Source organism: Cavia porcellus, unplaced genomic scaffold (genome assembly GCF_034190915.1).
Source record: "Cavia porcellus strain 051 isolate PalLab524CR breed Dunkin Hartley unplaced genomic scaffold, mCavPor4.1 scaffold_31, whole genome shotgun sequence".
Taxonomy (NCBI): domain Eukaryota; kingdom Metazoa; phylum Chordata; class Mammalia; order Rodentia; family Caviidae; genus Cavia; species Cavia porcellus.
The window spans coordinates 13,971,923-13,999,227 of record NW_026947514.1 but is presented as its reverse complement, the minus strand read 5'-3'; the positions used below and the strand labels follow the sequence as shown (position 1 = coordinate 13,999,227).

General features: G+C 40.2%; 1 long non-coding RNA gene and 1 pseudogene across 1 annotated transcript; both read right to left on the bottom strand.

The window, feature by feature from the left end:
- Positions 1-4,252: 4,252 nt before the first annotated feature.
- LOC106028174 (uncharacterized) lies at positions 4,253-13,869 on the bottom strand. Its single transcript, XR_002791890.2, has 5 exons — positions 13,635-13,869; positions 12,431-12,577; positions 11,953-12,027; positions 11,427-11,504; positions 4,253-4,947 (listed from the first exon to the last, which is right to left on the bottom strand). It is a non-coding gene; the product is annotated as an uncharacterized LOC106028174 (long non-coding RNA).
- Positions 13,870-23,942: 10,073 nt separating this feature from the next.
- LOC111757548 (rRNA-processing protein FCF1 homolog) lies at positions 23,943-26,817 on the bottom strand (annotated as a pseudogene).
- Positions 26,818-27,305: the final 488 nt, after the last annotated feature.

Sequence of the window (27,305 nt, the reverse complement as noted above, 5' to 3'; positions counted from 1 at the left end):
AAATATCATTTTAGCAATAAAATCATATCTTCTATTCACTGCATATAAATTTATTTTTTCAAACATGCTCACCAATGATACCTCCAGTGCAAAGATAAATGATTGATTTATATTTCCTAATCTATCCACTAAGCTCAAATTAGCTTTCTCCCAATTTAGTGAGATGACTTCATCATCTACCTAGATGCTTTGATCAGAAATCTAAGAGTTATTCTTGATTTTTCTCTCTCCTTTCCAATTAGCATCCAGCTGTTGGTTGAGTCCAATTTTCTGTATCACCAAAAAATATAGAGATGGCGGAGAACTGGCCTAATGTGAACATCTAATTTAACCTTAGGTCAGTAGATAAAGACCACTTGTGAAAATCAGAGGTTGTAGCGTTCTAGTGAAGAGGACTTTCTTTCATGGTGGCCTAAAACCAGTCTGGGAGGCCTTTGTTAAGGTGGAAGCCTCACTAATCAATACCAATAATGAATGGAAACGGAGTGTTCTCCTTGCTGACTGCCCATGAAGATCAAGGCCTCTTTCCCATATCTTCCTCAGTTCACTGAATTCTCTGTACTTGGGGAAACACTCACCCCAGCCCTGATTTCCTTTTCTTGCTGTTAAATGTTGGCCTAATCAAGCCATGTTGGAATTTGAGGTACTGAGCAAGAAAGCAACCCATCTGCCTTCCTGGTAAGCAGCGGTGGTGCAAGCGACCAGTGGGCGCACCAGGGAGAGAAGTGAGTGTCTCCTGTGAGCCTACCTTGCAGGGCAGAGAATCAAATGTTCCACTCCACCCCACACCGGTTAGCAACTGGATGGTGAGGACAGCAGGAGTTGATAGCAACTAAGATACATAAAGCAACTAAAAGCTTGTATTTAGTTGTTTGGTTGATTGTGCTGACCTGGGGCCAGAGATCTGAGCATCTCTTGGGAGGATGACAGTATAGCAAATATGGGGGATTTCTTTCTATCTTGTCTTTGAAGGCAAATATTGTTTTTACTGTTTTGCTTTGTTCTGATTAATTGTTTTGCTCTGTTCAGTATTCTTTTTTGATAGGTTTTATAATGTTCTGTTTTTGATTTTGCTACACCTGATTGAAAGGACAACTATTGTGATGATAACAGGGTATACTATGGAACCTATTACTGTTATCCCGATATGCTGCTCTGAAGTTCTGTACCAATTTTACTGCATTGTTTCAATTGGCTTTGTTCTGTCTTGCTTTGTTGTATTTTATTACATTCAAAACTTTAAAAAATTTTTTTTAATTAAAAAAATTAAATGTTGGCCCAATTTGATGCCAACTCAAGTCTGACACATCCATATTGTGTCAGTGGGGAGCACACATATTTTCTAAGATTTTGTTTGTGGCAAAGCAGGAAATAGTCCTGATATGAGTTTAACAATCACGGTTACTTTCCTATTGTATCCCTAGCAATGAGCTCAGGGCCTGATATGAAATAGGCACAATCTTTGTTGAAAGCTGAGCCAATGAATGAACAGCACACATTCTTGGAATCCAATGAGGAACACCATGTGATCTGAAGGTGAAATAAAAAAGAGCATTTACGGTTCATTGAAATCTTTCCCCAACCAGCTAGTACCTTGTCAGTCCTAAAGGGGGGTTCCAGGAAGCCCTCTTCCTTCTCTTACGTACCCTCCAAAGGTGGTCGTGTAGCTTCCCCTCTGATGTCACCCTGCATCTCATCTCAGCGCCATCCTTCTTTGAATTTTCCTCTTTCCACTCCTAACCTCAGATTTGGTTCTCTAGACTCCTTGAGGGATTCCAGAATCCAGCTTTATTATGTAGGTGCTTTGCGAACATTATCTCCTTAATTATTCTCTCCATTTTGTAAGTAAAGAAAATTAGACTCAGGGATGTTAGCTCCTACAGGAAGTAGAAAGGACTAAGAAGAAAAAAGATCGGTTTCACCGCACATCCCATCCTCTTTCCATTTCACTGTTAACACCTGCATTATCAAGAAGCCTCTTAGATTGTATTCCCACCTCTTCTCCAATAGACAGTATTGAATGTAAAATAACATAGATGATTTCCAGGGCCATAGAGATTATGATTACAGCAGGACTAATTGACCAAATACAAAATAATCCCTCATTGCCATAACTTTTGAGTTCTCACATCTAATTCTTTTTCTATTATTTTTTAAATTGCTAATCATCTTGTCAATTTCTGGGAGCCTCTTGATCTCTTTCGCATTAGTTCTTACTAATCTTTTGTGGGCTAAAAAAAGCAGCGCACCAGATTTGTGAGGGTTGTGTATCAAATGGGAGAAGATAGTTTCTGAACATCAGAGAATAAAGTCCATGAGCTTAGAGAACGGCTCCATGGCGTTTATTTTAACTTCTCGGTGGCTTTTTCTTTGAGCTGTGTTCTTTACGACCGAGATTATTGGAAAAATGACCTCTAGGTAGGTGAGTTATTGCTGCAAAAAATAGGTATTGTTTTCTTTAAAATATATAAGAACAGCAGCTAAGATTGTATGCTTTTTTCTTCGTAGAATGAATTCTTTGTTTAAAAATAAGTAACAAGAACCCAGACAATAAAAAGGGTGGAGCACTACACTCTACGAAAGATGACCTAAAGTGAATAACATCATATGAATAGTCAAGTTGATAGGAAAATAAATGCTGTTTTGCTTACAACACCAAAAAGTCAATAAGCAGCAAATGAACTTCAGAGCAGCAGGGCCAATATTCATTTAGATGCCTTTTGTAATTAAAAAGCAATGCCCAGGGAAAACAAAGCAACAGTAAACACAATGCTAGCAGGGGGACTATGTAAGAAAACGGAAGTGTGTAGATTTGTGAAACTTATTCATACAGTATAAATAGATTAATAATTAATGGGAAGGATGAGGAAGAGGTCCCTTCCTTTGGAACAGGTTCAGTAGTAATAATAGTTGTCATTGTCATCATGTTGTGGTACTAGGGATTAAGCCCAAGGGCCTTTGCACCGTTACACCCCCAAGTCCATTTATTTATTTACTTATTTATTTAATTTGTAGTATTGGGGATTATTGAACACAAGACTGTTGCGCTGAGCTACCTCCTCCCTTTATTTTCTATTTTGAAATAGTGTCTGGCGAAGTCAACTAAGCTGCCCAGGCTGGGCTCAAACTTGTGATCTCTCTCCTCACCCTCCCCCAGGCTGGGACTGGATTACCAGCGAGTGCCACCATGCCTGGTTCAAATAGGTTCCATTATTCCAAAATTCTGCAGTTCGTAATAAAGAATTTGAAAATGAAAAATGTTCAAATATGTAGAACACCAAAATGGGCAGAAAATAACTAAGTTGAGATTTGAAAATAGAAAATCTCCAAATATTTAGAACACCAAAATGGTGAGAAAATTCTTAAATCGCTAATCTTAGTCCTCATGATACTTTCATAGTTAGGGCTCACGAGAGGACAGTTTTAATATAATATGAGTGATGGCAAAGACAGAAGCTCCTCTGAAGCAACTGAAGTGAGATTCTTTCCTTCTTTTTTCTTACTTTTATTCAATCAGGTTACAACCGTATTAGCAGGTGCCACCTACAGCCGGGGCCTTCTGCAATCCGTTCAGCCTCACCCAAAACTACACTAAGCCAGTCAGCCACGGATTTCTTACTCAAGTTGACACAACAGTTAACTATCACAATAATTGCTCAATAAAGATTTAAAGGCTGTTATTTTGTTTTAGTGCTTCCCCATTCTTCACCCATCTCATGACAAATGCATCTTATTCACCTCTTTGGAGCTTCTTAAGACCATTACTGAGTCTCCACAAATGACATTTTATTGAACACTATCAGCACTTTTTTCTAATCACTCTCTTGCGCTCTCAGCCCTGGTTTGGACACCAGAGATGTCAAGTAGGTTTTGTCTTCCATGCCAGCCTGTCATCTCATATTGCCTTCCTACAGCGTTTTGTCTCCCGAGTTTCTGCACTCACAGCTGTAAAACTTATTCATACAGTATGAATATGCTAATAATTAATGAGAAGGATGAGGAGGAGGTCCCTTCCTTCAGAATAGGTGATAATGTCTGCTATAGGCAAGAGAGAGCTGAAAATGGCCATGGCAAAAAATTCTGTCCCCCTCCTGTATCCTGCCTACAGTGAATAAGGGAGGCCCAGTTCCTGCTAAGTTCATCTCTCTCTCCTCCTTCCCCTTTTTCTTCCTTCTCTCTCCCTTTTTCCCTTTCCCCTCTCCCCTCCCTCTGTCTCTATCTCTGTCCCTCTCCCTCTTCTCCTTCTCTCTCCCTTGGCACTGGGCTCTCTGTTTATCAGAAATATTGGCTACCTCTATCCATTGTAGAATATCCAAATATTTTGCTTCTGAATTTAAAGAGTATTAAAGGTATATGATTTTTATTGCCCCTCTTGTGGGTGAATTATGTAAATAGATGGCAGTTATTTAATAAGTTTATGTTTAAGTACAAACATATTTTCAATATGACCAACACACACACATGCATATGCACATATAATGTTCTAATGCAAATTTTCTCCATTTCTTAATCTAGCTCTTGCTATAGACAGAATCTCTACCTTCTGGGTATCTTTAATGAAATCAAAGGTAGCACATTTATAAACAGATTGCACAGAATGATAAAAATGGACAACTGTATTAATGTTTTACTAGAGAAGCAGATATAATGCTAGTTTGCAAATGTATAAGAAAATGCAAGATTGGTTCAGGATGGTCAGCCACAGAGTTGGATGGGGAAGTGTGCAGAGGGTGTCTGCACACTGGGGACTGAAGGTTTCAGTCCAAGGTCTGGATTTCACTGCAGTGTCCCATGTAAGTCCACCTCAGGAGGTCACTGGGTCTGTGTCTACAATGGAGAGCTGAAGGGTCTATGCCACAAGGCTGGAAGATCCGAGGCAGAAGTTGAAGAGTCTGTGCTAGGAGCCAGGAGATGATGTCCAAGGTGAAAGCAAAGACTGGAGCTCCTCTGAAGAACAGAACCAAGTCCATCCTTACTAAGTTCCCTTTTGCACTGTCTAGTCAACAAGTGTGTCCTCTGTGTCCTAGGGTGTAGCATTACTAAGCAGATTTAGTCAGACTTCTAACCTTCTGAAGTTGACACAATCAATCAGCCATTACAATCCACCCCTTGTCAACTTGGCAACCAGACAAATTCCTTTGAATCAGTTTCCAGATACAAAGACGCACTCATAATTATGCCTAACATGTTATAACTGTCCTTCAAACAAATGGAAATATATTAATTCCCTCCCCAGAACAGAAGATAAGTTTTCTTTGGGTGATGCTTACTTTTATCATTTCGTAACTTGAACATTATAACATAGGCTTAACAATCCTTAAGAATCAATATTATGTGTATCAACCTTATATTACATTAGGAACATATTAGGAGAGAAATAGTACGATAACAATCCCCCTTTTCTATAGCTGGTCATGGAGCCATAGTTGGTATTTAGAACTATCTTCTCCCACTACCCATTTTGTATTCTCCTGGGCTTCAAGAAGCTCCTCAGCAGCTCTTGGTTCTTTTCTGATGGAGTGACCCAGACCTTCATTCCTATAGGCTCTGGACCATTTGTCATTCGGAATGGACAGGTGGCTGTAGTTTCCCACTGACTTTAATAACAGGGCACAGTAATACTAAGAGGCACCCTAAGGGATCTTGTGCACTCCACATATATTCTTATTTTCCCCCACAACACTGTGACTCCTTTTTTAGCTTGTGTCCATAGAGGCATGAGGAGACCAAAATGACCAGGGAGAAGTCTTCGCTTCCAGCTCAATGGTATCATTGTTGTGCTTCCTGGTATAAACCTTTTCCCTTCTGGAACCAAAACTTCTAAGCCAACAGAACATAAGGTCGCAGGAACAGGAAGCAAAACTTTTGCTGGTGGATCACTGGGAGTAATGGTGAGTAGTACCATTCCCCACTTCCACCTCTTGACTCCTGGACCCATGAATCCTGGCTATGGAAAACACAGTACCATATAGTGGATGTTGAATCAAAGCATATGCAATCTTTTGAAGTGCATTAATCCAGCCTTGCAAGTTATTGTTACCTAGCTGGCACTATGACTGTGTCTTCAAAAGACCATTTCATGCATCAATCCAGTCACTGTCTGGGTGGTGAGGAACATGGTGAGCCCAGTGAATTGCATGAGCATGAGCCCATTGCCTCACTTCGTTGGATGTAAAATGTACCAATTTTGTTGTAGAGTTTTCAAGGGAATAGATTTCATACAGGACACATAATTCATAGGATTATCTTATAATATTAACTCCCAAAGTCAAATGCAGAAAAGTGTAAGAGAGCTATCCACACACAAGAGACGCAAAGAATCTAGCCAAGGGTCTGAATCCCACAGCCATGTTCTGCACAAGTCCAACTGAAGACCTAGAGCCCATGGCAATGTCCTCCAGGAATCCAGCTGGAGGCCTAGAGTCCACCAAAATGTCTCATGCAAGTTTATGTCAAGGATCTGCACTGAGAAGGCTAAAGGTTAGTAGTGGAAGCTAGAAAGTATGTGCCAGCAGGTAAAGGATCTGAGCCAGCAGGCTAATGGATCTGCACTGGAGCCAGGAAGCAACACTCAAGGTAAGGACCAGAGCTCCCCCAGAGAGAATCACAGCCATCCTCAGCAACAGCGAGGACCCCAGCTCCTCTGACGATGAGAACAGCTGGGTTTGTATCAGGAAAGCCAGCATGACGAGCTTCTCCAGGAGAATCAACAGCACACAATGCTCCCCTCCAGTTCTTTTATGCTGTTGGCAACAATCCTCAGGTGGGGCTCCCACACCCAGCACCACGCTGACTCAATTCAGCTGGGTGTTATAAGCTGACTATTAGTTAATACACCACAACAATATTGATCAATGGGAAATCTTCTGATATATGGCTTAGTAACTAATGACATAACTCCATAAACTTGAAGGTACACTTGAATGAGAACTAAATGGAAAGGAGACATCTCTTTAGAAGAAATCAAAGGGGAAAAAAAAGAGAAGGAAGAAAAAATACTACATTCAGATATTCATTAATTCAAGGAATGTTGGGCCCCTGCCCCCAAAGAGCTTATACTCCAGTGGCAAATGTGTAGAGCATCCATCTCTAGGGAGTCATCAGTTTGTGGATGCCGACCTTTTCTGGCTTAAAAAAAACCAAAATGAAGGCATGTGTACATGTTCTAAGATTAAAGTTCCCTCCTATCTCCTTCTTTAGCAGCCTACTCCTGATCAGGTCTATTCTCTGTTAATTGTAGTTCCTCCATAAGTCTAGCAGACTACTTCTAATATCTATTACCATCCACGCACATCTTGATACTCAGAAAAGTGCAGAATAAGCACAGTTATGCACGACACAATGGTGGTTTGGTCAGTGGTGAGTCATGTATATGATGGTGGTTCCGAGCGATTGTATCACCTCCAAAGGTTGTAGCCATCTTTGTGTGTGTGTGCTGTTTGCCCATGAAATAGCCTCATGATCTCATTAAGTGACACATTACTGCACAAAAATATATACATATTTCAACAAATTAAACTCATTCAGAATAGGGTCTCTGCCTTACCTTTGTTTAACCTATAATTTTTAAAGTTGAATGATAGCTAAGCAAAGAAATGACAAAAATGAGAAGCTAATGTAACAGAAAGCCATTAGCTTTTTCCTGCCTCTAGGCCTGAGTTACCCAGCAGACTATCCACCAGCTGCAGGTGGTGATTGAGCACGGGAAATATGCCTATTTCGATTCAAGGTATGCTGTGAATATAAATTACATCCCGACTTTAAAAGCTTAGAACAACCAAAAAGAAAATGCATTGTTACTAACTTTATCTATTGGGTGTATGTTGAAATAGTATCGGGATATATTGGGTTAGTAAAATATTTTTATTGTTCTTATTGGCACACTTTAGACATCCATGGTGATAACATTCCTCATGGGAATTTGTACCTGCGTATGGCATGTCTTGCTTTTTTTCCCTATTTCCCTTTCCTGCCTTTAAGCCTCCTTCTTCTATATTTAAAAAAGCTTTGCTTCCATTTTTTCCTCCTGTTCTCTTTCTTTCTTGTCACCCCTCTCCTCATTTGAACATTTTTCTTCCCATTTCCCACTATGTATTATACATTGTGGTCCTTATTCACACTCTCAGTTTCTTGCATCAGAGAAACAATGTGATATTTGGACATGTGTGTCTCATTCATTTCACTAAGAGTATGGTCTCAAGGTGCATCCATTTAGCTCCGAATGCCTCGGGCTTGTCCTTCATTATGGCAAAGTAGTGCTCCATTGTATGAAAAAGTCCAGACCTTCTTTATCCATTCCTCATTTAATGGGCGTTTGGGCTGTTTCCAAGATTTAGCATGGATGTGCACGCATCACTGTGGTGTGATGCTTTTAACTCTTTTGGGAAGATACTAGGAAGGGAAATAGCTGGTTGAATGGAACTTGTAATTTTAGTTTTTTGAGGAATCACTGCACTGATTTGCACAGGGGTTGCACCAGTCTGCACTCCCACCAACAGTGGACAAAGGTTTCTTTCTCTCCACAGCTCTACCAGCCTTTGTCATTGGTTAATTTTTTAATGATAGCCATTCTTCTGGAGTGAGATGGAATCTCAGTGTTGTTTTAATTTGCATCTCTTGAATGACCAGTGATGTTAAACATTCTTTCACATATTTATTTGCCATTTCTATTTCTTCATCTGAGAAGTATTTATTCATTTCAGATGCTCATTTTTTGATTGGATCTTTAAATATGGTGAACCTGACTTTTTAAAAAAGTTCTTTATATATTCTGGATATTAGTCTTTTGTCTGAGGAAGAGTGGGTAAACGTATGTTCCCACAGTGTGGGTAGTCTCTTCATTTTGTTGCTTTCTCTTACTGTGCAAAGGTTTTTAATGACATGAGATCTCAGTTGTTGATTCTTTGTGATAGTTCTTATGTGATGGGAATTTTGTTCATCAAGTCTTTGCCTACACTTGTGTCTTCATGAGTTCTACCTATTCTCTCTCCAGCAGATTTAGTGTTTCTGTTTTAACACTTAAATATTTGATTCATTTCAACTTTAGTTTAGTGCATGGTGGAAGAAATGGGTCTAGTTTTAATTTTTGGTATGTGGAAAGTCATTTTTTTCAGCATCATTTATTAAAGAGGCTATCTTTTTTTTCCAGTGAATGTGATTGGCTCCTTTGTCCAAGATAAAGTGGCTGAGCATATATGGAGTAGTCTCTGTTTCGATGATTCTCAGATCTGTGTTATGTTTTGTTTTTTTGCCAGTACCATACTGTTTTTATCACAGTAGCTTTGTAGTATAATTTCAAGTCAAGGTGCCCCCTGCTTTGCCTTGTTGCCCAGAATTGCTTTTGCTATTCTAGGTCTCTTCTGGTTCCAAAGGAATTTTAGAATTGTTTTTCCTAGTTCTGTGACATATACCATTGGAATTTTGATCAGGATTAAATTAAATCTAAACAAAATACTACTAACAGTAATTTAGTATATTTCTTTTAGGTGGCTACTAAACATTTTAAATTTAAAATTTCTTAAGAAGTTTGAACTATATATAGGGTAATGCTGCTTTAGGTAATTCTTTCCTTGAAACAGTCAAATGGATGATGGAGTGGTTTAGTTTTGAAGATTTGCGGGGGAAAGTAAGTAATTTATCTCAGTCTGTACTCTAAGTCCAGAAAAATTCCCCCGTCTAAAAGAACAAAGCTATTAGGAATGTGTCTACAGCAAAGGTAGGGTGGGGGTCACAATTTTTTTGTCTGTAATAATAGAGAGTATTTTAGACTTTGAGGATTAAATGACCTCTGCCACAACTATTCAACTCCATTCTCATGCTGTGCAAGCAGCCATAACGAAGACCTAAGGCTGTAGCTGTGTTCCAACAAAACTTTATTTATAAAATCAGACAACCATCTAACCAGTCCCTGGGAATTTCTAAGTTCACACTAATACTCCATCTGATAAGAAAATTCTACATAAGCGGTCAACTCTGTTTTAAATACACATTTTCTTATCTAGCAATCCCCAGGACAATTTGGCATGATATGACTGGTAAAGTCTGAAATCATAAAAAAGTCTGCACTAAAGACTGATTGTAATAAAAAATAGTTTTTCACATTCATGCGTGCTATACTTGGTTCAGTCCCCACAGAGCATTAATTTATTATAAGGCTATTTGTCTCTGAAATATTTAATGTGCTTAAGCTTTAAGAAAATACCTCCACAGCCATCTATTATAATCTATTTTAACAGCTGGTTTTTTTCCCTCTTGCACTGAAATCATGTGCTCTCAGCCAATAAGACACAATATGGCAAACTGTGCTGTTGCTATTATACAATGATCATTGTTGTATCATAAAGCATACATGCTCAACCAATGAGTTCTTTGCTGTGTTGGGAGGCTGGTGACACATTATTAGTCTATGTTGATTTCTTTTTTTTGGCACTCATTCTGTGTTTTGGGTAATAGTTCTGACCCGTGAATGACCAGAATGTGGGACTCACAACACAAGATGGGCTTTCCCAGACTCATTTGTGCTAGTCTGAATAGTGGTCCCATGACCAGAGCTGCACTGCCCCCAGCAAATAATTTATGTGTAATATAATAATTCAACCTAACATACTTTTAAAGTTTATTTTGATGACAGGAACTCTTTGTGCCTGCTTCAATAAATCTTTAAAATGCAGTGTAACTTCATTCATTCATTAGTTTACACCTAAATATCTTGAAACTGTTTATTTTACAAAGTGGGTTCAATCTTTTCCTCTAAAATATTTTTAAACCATTCATTTCCTTGACAAACCCTGTAATACAAAAATTGCCTCTGAGCCAATCCGACTGCATCATGACAAATTCTAAATCAGTACCATTAAAATTAGAGCACCTACCAGCTAAACAGTGGCCTCTGTCTCAAACTCTTTGTAAAATTGCTACTTTTCTGTTTAAAAGAGACAGTAAAATTGTGTTCTTTTAAGTTTGGGATTAAAATTGCAAAGGGAAATATGAAGCCTGTAAAAAAGATAGTCTGTTTCAGGATGCAGTGTGTATTCCATTATGTGTTAGAGGTGGTTACCAAGGAGACCACTCAACTTCATCAGTTGCCTTCTAGGATCAAGAATCGAGGGGGCTCTCAGGACATGTCTGTAGAAATAAAGAAGGGCAGAAAGAAGCAGAGAAAGACAGGCTTCCCTTTTAGGACACAATACTGGGAAGGTTAATTTTAGGCATCACCGTGGTTAGGCTAATGTTTGACTATCTAGTACCCAGGTAGTCAAATATTATTCTAGATGTTTCTGGGAAGGTGTTTTTCACATGAAATCAACCTTTAAATCAGTAGACATTGAGTAAAAGAGATCATTTTCCATCACATGGAGGGAATTGTCGTGTCAGATGATAAACCTGCCTGTTCAGAAGAGAAAATTCAGCCATCTGCAGCACCTGACCTGTCTGGTCCTCGCTCACCCCACACTGCCTTCTCTGTGCAGTCTGAAGCTGTGGCTTCCTGGCGCAGTCCTTGTGATCTGTTGGAGGAAAAGAGAACATGGGCCTAGTTTGTGAATGTTCTGGGCAACATGCAGAGATCATGAAAACATGGTCAGCATCATAGCTGCCACCCCTTTTTGGGCATCTGTGACAGTCAGTGATAAAGAGAAACCCTTCCAGTGGCAAAATGTTGAGCGGGCTGTGTGTGTGTGTGTGTGTGTGTGTGTTTATTTTGGTTGGAAGGCGAAATGGCCAGATATACAATTATATATTAATTTATGGTCTATAGCCAATAGTTTTTGGCTGGATGATCAGGGACTTGGAAGGATCTGATTGGAAAATTGATGACAAGAAGTCGGAGGTGGGGGAAAAGTGTGGACAGATCTCTTCGAATGGATAAAACTGTGGACATCTGTCCTGTGTATTCACATTACAGCATGATCTTGGCAGAGCAGGATTTTAATATTCAAGTAGATGACGACTCACCCTGTGGTTCTCAGTCAATGTCCTCCGCAACCACCTCTGTCATCATGCAATGGGCTCACAAACAAAGTGGCCATGCTGCCAGGGAAGAAGGTTACACGTGGGCTCAGCAACGTAGACTTCTATCCATCAACGTTGACCTAGCTACAGCTTCTTCAGAGAACCCACTCTGCTAGCATCAGTGACTGATACTGGGCATCTGATACAGTACTGTCCCCCAGAGGCAACAACCAGCTACCTGATGGTAGGATGGACAACTTCCATCCAACAGTGTACTGTGTTCTTATTAGAATAAATATATACTGTAGTTATAGAGCTTCCTTTCCCACATACAGTGCCTCAGCCAAAACTACCACCCATGATTTACACAATGCCTCATCTACTCTCATGGTACCCCACACGGCATTACTTCTGACCAAAGGATCTCGGTTTACAGCGAAGTATGGCAGTGGACCCATGTCATGGGAATCACAGGTCTCACCGTCTTTGCCCTCATCCTGAAGCAGTCGACCTGAGAGAACCAGTGGAATGGGCTTTTGAGAACTCAGTCATAACATCATGAGGTACCTTGCAGGGCTGGGCAAGGCTCTGAGGGAGGCCACAACATTATATGTGGTGCTGCTTCTTCCTGTCAGAATTCAAGAGTGCAATAATTGAGGGTGAAAACGGGAATAGCACTGCTCATTAGTGTCTCTAGTGATACGCTAGCAATTTTTCCCTTATTTTTCCTATATCTTTGTGTTCTATTGGCCTAGAGGTCTTTTTCCAAAGGGAGGATTTCTTCTATTAGGGGAACATTGATCCCATTGAATTGGAAGTTAAGAATGCCATCTGGTTGGGGCTGAGGATTTAGCTCAGAGGCATAAGCGCCTGCCTGGCAAGCACATGGTCATGAGTTCGATTCCAGATACCAAAAAAAAAAAAAAAACGTTATCTGCTCACTTTGGCCTCTTGTCTCTGAGTCAGCAAGCAAAGGGTTAAGGTTAGGAATCTGTGTGGAATATTCCATGCCATGTCATTAAAGTTGAGCAAAAATGATAACAATCCAATTCAGGCAGGACTACTTATAACTTAATCACTACTGGAACAAAATTTTAGGTCACCCCAGCAAGAAAATAGCTATGACCAGCTGAGGTCCTTTATTTAAGTTACAATGTATCAAGGAATAGAGTAAATATCACCACCCTAATTCTTTGCATCCTGTTTTAGGAAAAGAGTTAATAAGTTTGCAGTTGTATACAACATTGTGTGTGTGTTTATACATTTATATATGCTACTGGTTCTTTTTTCCCTGAAGAACCCTAACATAAACACAATATAAAGTCATATTATAATGTGGTTACAAACCCATCCTGTGTGTCTATAAATGATTGTCACTCGGAAGGAAAACTAGTGTAACTCTAAATTTGAGAGTAAGGAAAGTTTCAGGGCGTGTGGCAGTAAGCAGTTATAGGTACAGTTCTCCTGGTAAGAAGCATCCAAAGCCTCTCAGATGGGCCTCAGATTTTTATTCAAATAAGAAATAAGCCTGATGGTCTCCACCTTGCAGTAGATAGGTGGGTTGTTAATATGATAAACCAACTGGACTAGACTAACAACCGCTTAGGAGATTAGCAAGGCACAGTCCCGGGTGTGTCTCTGGATGACTGACATGTAGGACAGCATACTCAAGGGGGAAGACCTACCTCAGATGTGGGCGGCACCAACCAAAAGACTTGTAGCCTAGACGGAATAAAAAAGGGAAAGAGAAGCTGGGCATGGTGGCTCATGCCTGTAATCCCAGAACTCGGGAGGCTGAGGCAGGAGGATCATTGCGAGTTCAAGACCAGCCTGGGCTACAAAGTGAGCTCAAGGCCAGCCTGAACTGCATAGCGAGACCCTGTCTCAAAAAGACAAAAAAAAAAAAAAAAAAAAAAAAGGGGGAAAGAGGTGAACGCACCTGTTTCTGAAGAACGCCAGTCTTTGCCATTGCTTTTGCACAGCGGTCTCCAGTTATTCCAGCCTTCCAGTGCAGATCCTCTGGTGAGCTTCCAAGCCTGCATCCCTGCAGCGCTGCTGCAACCTTGATCCTTGTTTGGTAGCTTCCATCTTCTTGGACTAATCAGCTTCTGGATCCTCCAACTCTCCAGCATGCAGACTCCCCTGTCGCTGATCCCATCGGCCTGCCTAATACATTTCCCTGCATGATTGTACAAATATTTTCTCTTGCTTCTGTTCCTCTAGAGAACCCTAACTAATACGGTAGGTGAGAGCACAGGAGCCATCTGTGCTGGAACGCCCTCTCCATTAGTGAATCCTGCCAGCCAGACAGGCAGATCCAATCCTAGCCTCTAAGAGCCAGGAGCTGTCGGAAAGCTACAGTGCTAGCCAGAGGCTTGGACTAGAAGAATAGAGATTCTAAAGCCTGAAGAAGATGTTTTCTACAAAGTGCTAAGAACACAACGAAGATTAAGCAATGATTGATAAGATATAAGGATGGGTGAGAAATGTAGCTAATGTACTTAGGTATATATTTTCTTTAGTAATTTGCTCTGTGGGGCTATCTTCTTTGCTTTTAATGTTTGTTATCTGTTTTAGTAAAGGGATCTCTCCTTTGTGAAAGAAATTATAATTAGGTTGCAAAATAAATTAATCTTTCAACTAATCATACCTTTGGGAGATCTGGGTTTTTAAAAAAGACTATAAAACTCTAATGTGAGAATTGCCATTTTTGGCAGCCACTGTTCCAATCCCATGAAAAGTACTGGGAGGAGCTAAACAGTCTTTGCAGTGCTGAGCTTACACATTCAACCCCAGAAAGAGGAAGAAATAACAGAGAAACAAACAATATTAAATTTTCCATATCTGTGTGAACTTTAAATATAGTACCTTGCCCCTCCCTGACACTGCCAAACATCAACAAAAATTATAACAAAGCGACAAAGAATTAAGAAGTGCTATATCCACCGTGATGAATGCAAATGTATACTAATAAGCATTATGAGAAAAATTATAACCAAGTGATATTAGAGGCATCCACAGTCTTGAACTATTTCTTTCTTTTTATTTTTTACTTTCTTTTATTCATTTTATTTTTTTGAGACAGAGTCTATGTAGTCCAAGATGGTCTTGAACTCACTACGTAACCCATGCTGGCTTTGAACTTGTGGTGATTCTCCTGCGTTGGCCTCCTTAGTGCTGGGATTACAGGCGTATGGCCCCTGTTGAACTTTTTCAAATATGAGGACTTTTGTTACATTTTCAAAATGTCTAGGGTCTCCCTGTTGAACTACATTTCAATGTCAGATACAAAGAATACTTAAAGTTATGAAGAGTTTTCAGTTATTTTAAATGAGCATATAAAATATTACTCGTAAAGAACTGTGTATGTTGAAAGCAGTAGTGACTGTATATGTGGGTTCTGTAATTAACCTAGTCTACATGGGTACGTGGGTACACAAGATGCTTGCAGTGGGTCCTTCATGACTCAGGGCTCTTTGGCCATTGATTTAGACAAGGATGTGAAGCCCCCTGTAACTTACTTTCCTTAAAGACTGTGAGTCTTAGACTGGCAGGATCCCTCCTCTGGTCCCCATGGCTAGCTAGCACCTCATATCTTGTTGCTTACCGTGGCCCCACGGACACATTGCCATTCTCTTTCCCTATTCCAAAGTACTCTACACATCACAGGCAGGGCATCATTCTAAAGATCTAGCTCTGACCAAGCCACTTCCTCACTCAAACATCTCCATGTTCCTCATCACTGAGAGCAGACTTCTCAGATTCATTTATAATCAGATTCATTTAGAGGGTTTGTTAAAATGCACATTGTGGGGCTTGAGTCCCAGGATGTTCACTGTGACTGGGATGGGGACTAAAGATGTGCGACTCTAACAAGTTTGCAGGTAATGGTGATGGTGATGGGGCTGGACCAGGAACACCAATTTAAAAACCACTGCCCGAGAGTAAAAAACCCAGACTTCTAAGTATAATGCAACAGGTTTTTCATGGTCTGGACCCTGACATCTCTGAAATTCTGTTTCCTGCCTAGTGTGTCCCACTTCTTTTACCCAGTTATCAAATTCCTATTCATGCATAGTTTAAGGATCACCCCCTTCCCAGAGTACACCCCAGCCCAAATTAATCAATCTATCTTTCATGTTCCCATTTACTTGGTGTACATCTCTATGATGGTTAAGCTTGAGTGTATCAATTTGGTCAGCTTGGGAGCTTCTCTGGGGACTGGCAGAACACACTAGGAAAGCTGACCAATACAGAAAATTGGTACGAGAGAGGTTGTTACTTTTGATTATATCTGACTATGTACTTTAAAAACCTTTGGAACTGGTTTTTGGGAAGAGTTTGAAAATGTATGAAGATACAGGATAAAGAATGCTGTAATCTGAACTTGATGGGTTATTCTGGTCAGAGTTCAGAAGATTACAATGGTGATAGGAACGTGAATACTTACGCTTAGGCTCAGGAGATTTCACTTTGGGGTGAGAACTTTATTGGTAACTGAATTAGAGGCTGTTAGTTTTACACTCTGGCAAAAAAAATTTTTTTATCGACATTTTGCTGATGTCCTGAAACTTTGCAGGAGACTATGACTAAGTGTGATAGACAAATTAATTTGGCAGAGAAAATTGAATGGTCCCCCAGTGTTTAGTCTGTGGGATGGGTACCTCTGGTTACTTTTAGTCAGATGTATAGTGAGAATTAGAAGCAAAGAACACAGAAGAAAATTTTGGAAAACTTAAATTTTGATGCAAAAGAAATCATATATAAGTTTGGAGCCAAAGAAAGAACGGCTGTTGGGATTAGCACCATTAAAACAAAACTACTTTGTACTGTGACAAGAATAAAGATATCTTGAAGATATCTCAGAAATCATCAAGACCTCTCCCATCAGAGGCTCAAGGGCACCAAACTATAAACCTTTTATCTGAGAAAAAGTCTTGGATCCTTTCCTTGAGGAGGACATTCTAGGGAATTGTTTCCCAGGATTCATTTCACCATGTTCTGCCATCCAGGCACTTACAGGTCATGCTCCAAGGGGGCCTGGTTACTGTTCCTGCTGACAGGAGACTTTGGTTTTATCCTTGTGACGCTGGTTTTACTGGATACAGAATGCAAGAGTTATGGAGTCAGTAAGACTTTCATCCAGATTTCGAAGGAAGGTCGGGAGGCCAGGCAAGGAGTCCTTCATAAGGCAGGGTGTGAAGCATCGGAAATGAAGTGAAGGTGCAGGAAGCTGCAGATGCCAGGAATGCAAAATATCTGCTGAGCAAAGTTGCAGGCTGTGCACAGAGACCGCCCAAGTGAGAGACCATGTGAGTTGCAATTGTGAGACCATAGGGCTAGGGCATTTTACCATGGTGTTCCCTGGATGTCAGACAAAGCTGCAGGACTTAATGTTTGCCTTGATAGGTTTGAACCTTGCTTTGGTCTTACTCTCTCCTTTTATCCCTCCCTTTTGAAATGGCAATGTTTACCTGTGCCATCATACCTTGGAATTATGGTTTTTTTATTTTTACAGAAATTCGCAGCTAAGTAGTTGCCTTGAGTCTCAGAGGAGACATTGACTTGGACTTTTGACAAATGCTGAAGCTGTTGAGACTGGAGAAGAGATTATTGTGTTTTTGTTTGTAAGTAAAACACTTGTGTCATGTTTGGCAGAATTATCAACTTGTGTTTAATTGGGGATTAAGTATAGATTAAGGGGATGTGTTTAGGTATCAAGTTGACAAGGGGTGGGATGTGACACTTAAGCTTGATTGTGTCAGCCTGATTGGCTTGGCGGCCACCCAGGGATTCAGTAGTGGTGCATATTTCCTGGTGTGTCTGGGTGGGTCAGGAAGGCGACCTTGAATGGCTTACATAGTCCCTTGCCCCTTCATCTCTGCAGCTGCTTCTTTGCTTTACTTGCTTCCTGGCCACCACAAACTAAGAATCTTGGACACATATCACACATCATTATGTTCCTACCTTGGAACCAGACAAACATGTACTGAGTCCCTTGAAACCATAAGCCAGATTAAACATCTCCTCCCTTAAACTGTGGTATTGGGTATATATAAATTGGGTATATATAAATATATAAATTCTCACAGTATATATTGTATTATTTGTAATAATTTATATACACATGTCTGTGTCACCTACTGGACTATATATGTCTCATGATGATAGGGACCTAGTCTTTCATTTTAGAGTTTACATCAATAGAGTATAGTAAGTGTTCAATAATCATTTTTGTATGATTTTGAATCAATATAAATAGCAAATGTGCAACTTTTAAGGTCCCTTAGGAACTCTTCACCTTCTTGCCTAACTTCCCTGGGATTAGATTGCTTTTAGTGACTCAGAGTTCAAGATATTCATTGCAGTAAAGAAAATGATATATTATTAACACTGTGCAGATACTTGTGCCCTTGATTTAAAAGTGCATCAGTAGGTGAATAGATAAAGGCAATGTAGAATATATGCACAGTGGAGAAGTACTCTGCTGTAAGAATGATACACTCGAGTCATTTGTAGGAGAATGGAGGCACCTTGAGATCATAATGTTAACCGTGAAATAAACCAGATACTCAAAACTAAATAGTGCATGCTTTCTGTAATATGAAAGTCCAACATATAAATAAAGACCAAAATAAAACATAAGTAATGGAATCAAGGAAGATAGATCTTTTTCAAATAGGAAAGGGATCAAACGATGGAGGGAGAAGGATGAGGGAGAGGGAAAGGGGAGGAATTAAGATGTGTTAGGTACATGTGCCAACTCCACACAAGGAATACAGACATTATGGGCTGCAAATATGCACTCATAAAAAGGGCACACTTACACATATGTGTCATGCAAGTAACATTAAGAAACTTTCAAGATGTTTATTGGAATCTAGGACTTACTAGACAAATAATAGATGTACTTCTTGTCTCTGAAGTTCTGTGTTTTTCTGTGAAAATCAAAAGGGTCCCCTGTTCATCCCATCAACGCAGCACCAAGTCAAAGGCAATACTGTTTCAGCTCTCCATCCCAGATTCCTTTAGCAAACACTGCCAAGAATCTCCGTGTAACAGAATAATTGGGGCATGGCAATAAAAGATGAGGATTTAAAAAATTGTTAGGATTCCACCTAGTCCACGAGGTAAAGAGGAAAAAGAGTGTTGATGAAAACATCTGATAGGATTAACAATAAAAAGTGTATTCTGTGTACCAAATTTTGGGATTATTTGTCGTATTGTTGCTTCTGGTGTTGTATCTATACAATCACAAAGAGGTATTTTCAAATGTAACATTATACCTACAGTTGATCATTTTATGATTGACTCTATGAGGTGTGTAATGGACTAACTAATGGTCAGTTTGGAACACCCAGCTGAACAGAGTCAGCGTGGTGCTGGGTGTGGAAGGCCCACCTGAGGATTGTTCCAACAGCATGAAAGGAGAACAGAGGGGAAGATGGTGCACTGTTGGTTCTCCTGCAGAAGCTCCTCGTGCTGGCTCTCCTGATATGAACTCAGCAGTTCTTATTGTCATCAGAGGAGCTGAGGTCCTTGCTGTCACTGAGAATGAATGCAGTTCTCTCCAGGGGAATCTGCTCCTTATCTTGAGTGTCACTTCCTGGCTCCAGTGCAGATCCCTCATCCTGGTGGCACAAATCTTTTACCAAGCTGGTTCAGATTTTCTAGCTTCCACCACTGACCTTTGGGCCTTCTCAGTGCAGATCCTTGATACAAACTTGCATGAGACATTCTGGCGGGCTCTAGGCCTCCAGCTGGACTCATGGAGGACACTGCCATGGGCTTTAGGTCTTCGGCTGGACTTGTACATGACATCACTGTGGGATCCAGGCCCTCAACTATTCTTTGGTTCTCTAGTGTGTGAACAGATCTCTTGCACTTTTCTGTGTTTGACTTTCTGAATGAATATTATAAAATAATCCTATAAATTTTGTGTCTTGTATTAAATCTAGTCCCTTGCAAACCTTGACTACAACAAGATGTATTTTGGTTCACTACTTATTATTTAAGGATTCTTAAACTATAGCTCCAAGTAGAGATCTTATGATACCTGGTCTACAAATGCTGTGACCTGCTAATTCTCTGTCTCTGTCTTTCCTCTCCCTCCCTCATTCCTTCCTTTTCTCCTACTAAATCTTCTTTCTTTTCTTCTGTTTATTTCTTCCTCCCTTCCTTCTTCTCTTTTCCTTCTAACTCCTGCCCTTTCATATATTCATACATACTTTTATATGTACACACATCCTCCCCTTCTCCTGACTTACATCTCTTGACTTCCATAAATGAATCTGTAAAAGGTTCCTTCTTAAACTCTCATAATAAGCCCCAGATTTTGCTCAGTCCTTAACTATCTGTCATTATAACCTGTTCATCAGAACATATTCAGCGTTAAAAACCATTTTTCAGAAATCGTATTCATTTATTCAAAAAATATTTGAATGTCCTAGGTATTGGTGACACTGAAGTGAATTAAATAAATATTCCTGACCTAAATGAGCTGCTTGTGTTGTGAAGGAGACACTCAGTTAAACAAGTAACTCATAAATAACTACATAATTACGGAGTTCAGCCGTCTTGAAAAAAAGTCTTTTCTATGAGCTATTGGGGGGGGGGTGTCCAATTTCAAAAAGGAAATGTAGAAGGTTCCACGACCGACCTCAACAATTTTTCACCCTTCTTTGCATCCAAGGCTTTTGTTCCATGATTATTTTAGCGCCTGCCAGGAAAGGGGTTGAGTACGCTTCCTTACCCTGTGAGTCTGGTTTGACCCAACAACCTGATTTGACCAATAGAAGCAAGCACAGGTAATGTTGTGCCAGTCTTAAGCCTAAGTCTCAAGATACCAAGTGTGTTTACTTGCCTATTTTACTTCCTATATTCCTGAAAAGAATCTGATCAGCCTAGCCTGCTGATCTCAGGAAAGTATAAGGGGAGGCATGTAAAGCCCATCTGTTCCTGCTAAAGGGCCCCAGCCAACCGTAGGTTAATGCAAACTCTCTTGTCATCACATGTATAAATCAGAATTACATCATATGACCTAGCTGACCAATAGGTGCATGAACTCCAATAATGCACGATTGCTATTTTGAGCTGCTGAGTTTGGCATAGATTGTTACACAGCAGCAGCTGACAGAGGCAAGGCATCCAAAACTCTCCAAGAGAGTGACATTTAATGGAGAGCTAGGCATTAAGTAGACATTAAATTAGGAACAAAGGGGAGAATGTGCTGATTGAAGGAAAAGCATATATGAAAGACTTCAGGTGAGAAAGAACTCAGAATGCAATGAAGTTTTGGGAAAAAGCTCTGAAATTGGAGAGGGGAGTGAACTGAGAGAGAGAGAACAGAGGCTACGTCATGCACAACTCTTCATATACTCCCTGAGAGAAGCTGTTTAAGATTATACTGCAAAAAAATCAGACTCAGGACTATTTTATGATGAAGAACATTAAAATCATAGAATTGCCACTAGTATTATTATTATTAACTCAGAATTTTACTGTCCAATAGGGTAGCCACAATATAGACACATGTTTAAATTAATTAAAAAGCAAGTAAAATAAAAATTCAGTTCCTCATTGCACTAATCTCATTTTACATGTTGCTACCATATTAGCAAAGCATTTAACAAATGCAACCAGCAGTGCAACTAGAGACTATCCCAGAAAGTTTTGTTAGACAGTGTATTGTTTCTTAATGCTGTGTAACAAATCACTACAAGTTTAGAGACTTAAAGCAATGAAAATTTATCATCTGGCAGTCCCATCAGCCTGGATCTGGATATAGGTTAGCTGGGTCCTCTGCTTAGGGACCCACCAGGTTGGGGGTCTCCTCTGAGACTCAGAATCCTCTTCCAAGCTCACTGGTTGTTGGTAGAATTTATCTTCTTGCATCCGAGTGACTGAGGGATGGTTTGCAGCTCCTACAGGCTGCCCCCAGGTCCTCACCATGTGAATACCTCTTTGTATACCCTGAGACATGGAGACTGTCTTTGCTTCTTTCCTTTGGGGACAGCAGGACATATTCTCTCTCTGACTTCACCTTCTGTTAAAGAGTTTGTCTGCTTAGGTCAGGCACACTGAGGATAAATACCATTTTGATCAATTTCAAAGCTGACTGATGGGACACCTAATCAAAGGAGCTATGCCCCAACACATTCACTGGCCCTGCCCACCCACAAGAGGGATACTATACAGGTTAATATGGGGAATCTTGGGGCCCATCTTAAAAGTCTATCTACCATAGATAGTGCTGATCTCAAAAATATAAAAACAAAAAACTAAAAGAATTAATGAGCAGAAAAAAGCCAAGCAGGAGAGAATTTGGAACGATTAATGTGGGCTTAGAATATGGGGTAATTGCTAAATGATCTCTGCATTTCTGAGGTCTGTAACAGCAATCTTGTCATTGAAGGGTGGCTTTTCAGCTAGCATCCAGGTTTATCTACAGTGGTTTCACTTTCAAAGAAGCTGTGACCATGGAGGAGTATAAACAAGACCCTTAAAAGCAAACACAAATAGACATTACCTTAGGGGATGAGAGTCCTGTATTCTGTTTCCTTGTTGTTCCTAACCTCCTGGAGTTCTGACCTTACGCTAGTCTTGATCTCTGAAACCTAACTGCTGCTTCTCAGATTAACTGCCGTGCTGGCTTGACACACCCTGGCTCTGGCTTGAACTCCCTGGCTACCAGATCCTTGGTCCTCCTGACTGCAAACAACTGTAGAGCTTCGATCCTTGGCTCTGGAATCTGAAAACAGCCAGACACTCTTGGGCACACGCAGTCTCCATCTCTCGCAATCCTTGTTTGGCTCCCGCCTGGCTCCTACTGTGACTTGGGTTCAGGGTATTAGAAGACTTTAAGTACTGATTCTTAGAGAGAAAAGTAGCAGCATAAAGCATTCTCCATTTGAGGGGGTTGCCCTAAATGTAAACTTCAATCACTGATTAGAAGGACTCAGTGAGGCTAATTATTAATTTTAATACAAGTGCTACTTAAAATCATGTACAGATCTCACTTTAAAAAAATTATATCTATATAACTGAAAATTTCACAAAGAAATCAGTTTTGAACTGTTTATGTAATAGTTGTAAGAAATTCTGTGCCAAAGCTACACTTGTTTCTGGTGTGGCCTCTAATGATAGTGCTTCTTTTAAAAGAAAAAAAAGTGATTTTTTTTTTCTTACAAGGGAAGAATAAGTGTTTGTATTACAGCTGACATCAGTGTTTCCACGGAGTGGAAATATTTTAGTGCCTTTGGTGGGCATTTATCTTCTTGCCATCAGCACAACAGAACAAAAATGTACCCATATTAGCATTAATAATAAAACCAAGTCCATTATGCAGACTTTCTTGTCAGTTAAATTTGTTGCGGGCTCAGTTTTGGATTCCGTCTCATCCATTTGGAAATACTTTTGCCGTCAAGCAATTTTTTGTTTTATCATTTTAATTTCGGAAGGTTCTTTTGCTTTTTCTCTCTCTTTCTCTGCTCTCCTGTGTCTGAATTACCTTTTTAGAGGTTAGAAAACAGTTCTTCCCCGCCGATATAGGAAGAAATTGATTTGGCAGACGGAGATATTTTCCCTGTGATGTGAATAGAGTTAATTTTAACAGAGCTGTTTCATTTTAACAGCCTCAACTTGCACAGTGTGTGTCATGCCAAACAGCTTTGTGTATGATCATCGACTGATGTCAGCACAGTTCTAGAAATAGTATTTGATAGTTAACAGCTGCCACAGCGCCAGAAGGGGAACACGAGACATTGTGTTTCAGAGGGTTTACAAAACGCGTGGCCATTGTTTGTATTTATTATTTATTTATTTATTTTATTTCTTGATGGTGGGAGGAGATAAGCTTAAAATACCAAGTGTAGGCTTTAAAAAAAAAGACTTCTATTCCTAAGTAGGTCGAGTGGTTCCTAGAACACTGACATTCTCTGTAGTATAGAATTATTGTGCCCTGAATATTTGATTTGCTTACTATATTTCTTGTTCCTTTTATAATCATGTACTGTATACGGTCAAGAAGCATGGAACAGAAGTTTTCCTTTATATCCAGAGCTATCAAAATTTTTTTTCTCTAAATAACCAAAATGTTAGACTTTCTAAAAAAAAAAAAGCTTTATAGCAACCACTCAGGTTTGCTGCTGCAGGGTGGAAACGTGAACAATAAGTAAAGGCAGAGCTGTGGGCTGTGTGCCAATAAAACTTTATTTATAAAACAGGTGACAGCTTGGGTTTGTTTGCTGGCCATGGCCACTTTGCTTTGGGCAGGCAGCAACCAGGTGCTCCCACATTTCCACGCAGCATATCCTAAAGGGTAAAGGCACTGAGTGTCTCTTATAGGCTTGTGAATCAAGTTCCCCATATGCTCCCTACGGAAATGTGTGCCTTCCTTTAATGACCACTGAGGGGTACTTAATTAAATACATATATGTGCTCTACAACCACTCTAATAATGGTATGAGAGCAACTGAGCAATAGATAGGGGTTTATGGACTGAGAGCAAAAAGACCACGATCTCTGGTGTACAATGAACCTGATTTTTCTTCCCTTTCTTATTTTATTTAAGTTAATATCACCCGTAAAGTTTGAATTATCCTGCAGGAATGCAGGTTCATTAACTCCACTTCAGCTTGTGCATCATCTTAATGGGACATATTTTGTAACGATGCGAATCACAGAAGAGCCCTGTGCTCCGAATGACCTAAATGTTTCATCGAAGTCATTACAAGCATCACATACCAGGAAGAAAAGGAATTTTTACTATTTAAAGATAATTTGTACGTGCAGAAAAATTCTAGGAAGAAAAGGTAAAGCATGGTCTAAAACATTAACAAGTCAAAGAATATGCTGGTTGCAAAATGTTATTGAGAAACCTTGTCTGTGTTTGTTCTGTGTCCACTTTCAACCATGAACTTATTACCATGAAAAGGACCGACCTGATGGTAGACAAAGATGGGGACAATATAAGCATCCTCGGTTCTCTGTATTTCTGATTCATGCAGTGCTTTGGTTCAGTATGTGCCATTGTAACCCTTGTGATCTCCAAGGCAGAGAGACGGTCCCAAGCCCAGGAATGTCTCCTTTACACAGCTTCACATGCACTGGTAACTCCCAAAAAGAAACTATTTTTTCCAAATGTTTCTCTCTGCCCTACGCTACATTTTCTTTTAACAACAGTTTTAGGAAACTTCTTTCCTTCTCTTCATGTTAATCTCATCTTGTTGTCTTTCCTTGTTTATCTTGTTAATTTCTAGAGATGGAAATATTGCGCACTTGTTTAATGGAGTTCAGAATGATTTCGGTGCTTTTCTTCCTAGACAGTTCTGTGCTTGTTTTGCATACATATCTTACAGCACCATAGTGCAACACCATGCCAGATATTATAATGCAGTCTTTTTCTTTAAGGGGTTATTCTTACCACAATCTAAGTTGCATAAGCAAATCATTATACTCTAAGTTATTCCTGTCAGTATACATAATTTATAAAACCCATGCCTGCAATTGTATCGGGTTAGGTCCATCTGTTGATCTCTTTGACTCGAAGTCATCTACAGGATGCTGTGCTGTCAGGAATCATTTTTCACAGAGCCATGAATAAACACCACTGGTCTTAATATTGATCGCTAGACTACCTCAGCTCTGACTTCACTATCACCCGCTTCAAATGGCAGGAAAGTGTTTTTATGAGCACCTTTCTCCCGAGTCATCCATTTTATCCTCTAGAATCCCTGTTAAATGCTAAGCAGATTTCCTAACATATTCCATCACTTTACAACATGTTCTTGCTTCCTGATTATAACTGAAACCTGCCCTCCCCGGAGGACGTGGCTGTGTTTCTAGGACTCTCAGGCAGGGAGCTGGAGGTGGGCTGAAGGCAAGAAGAGCTCGGGATTTTCTCAGCTACTCCTGGTGGCAGCCAGGGCACCGCTTAACTCTGCCTTCGTGAGGGCTTCTTTTCCTCTTTGAACCTCCTGCTGTCTGACTGTGCAGACTTTGTCCATCGTCTGCTGGTGCAGAGGGCAAAAAGTTGCTTTTTTTTCTGTTTGGTTTTTGGGGGATTTTGTTTGTTTTTTTTTAGAGCACCTGATTTACAAAAAGATGCAGCAACTTTTACAGTAGACAAATTATCATTTCCAAAAGCATTAAAAAGTGAACGTATTTAACCATACTCACCTGATAACAGAGCAAATGGACTGAATAATAAGTCATGCTGTAGCATGTTCAGTGAACTGAAAACAGCAAGTTGGTCAGAGAAGGCAGAGGAATTTTGTCTTGTAAGAATTAGAACCAAGGGGCTCCACAATCATCTGTTTTTGCTTGATGGTGTATCTGTGGTCAGAAATGCACGTGATAGGAGCTCCAGGGATCTTCCAGTTTCTCTGTTAAGGTTCTGACCAGCCGTGACCACAATGTAACACTCGTGTTGACTTACTCTCCACACTAAGGAGTCATCTACATAGGTTCCTTTATGTGTGCCAGGTAATTGTTCAAATCGTGAATGCATGGCAATCCTCAGAACCACCTGGCACCACTCAGATTCTCAGTTTCAGCCATTACACAATGAGTTACACAAGGGATACACTTGGCACAGAGGTAGTTCATCATGACTTTGCTACGTCTAATTTGCCTTTGATTGAAAAATTGAGAGTTGGTATCAACTAGTATACAACAAGGTAGGTCCTGGTGTATATTAATATTGGAAGAATAAGTAAGGAGCGTTTTGGGGGTCTTCTCTTTCCTTCAAAGCACGGGGATCTTTCTTTTTCTTATTTTTAGGTTTTTATCTATGCTTGGAGTCTCATCGCTGGGACTGAGCATTCGCTTCATGGTTACCTACGTCCTTGCTTTCTTTTATTTCCCCATATTCACACCATGCTTCTGCCTTCCGGAATCGCCCAGAGTACCAGAAAATGCCTTTTAAAGGTAGTAAAGGACTTCATAAAATGATAATTCCTGCTCATTACTGCATTCATCAGAGTTGCCTCTGCCTTTCCCGCCATCGCAGGCCAGCCCCACAAGAATTCCCTTGGCATTGTTCTGAATTCGGGCTTTATGGCTGTGACTGTTGAATGGCAAATCGTTGATCATAAGTTGCCCTGAAACAGGCGTATACCATTAGGTGACTTAGTTCTCCTCAGCCTGGGTTATTCCCGAAGAAGACTGACAGCTGAGAGTCAATCTCCAGCAACCTCCCAGCAGCTGAGGGAAACCTCTTCCAGCTTCTGCTCCTGCAGTGATGAAGGAGGTTCTGGGCAGGCACAGAGCGTTACAGCAAGCATGGCTCAAATTCCGAAGCACAATTTTGACCATGCACACAGCAGTGCTTAGATTGGCCTTGGGAGCATTTTGTA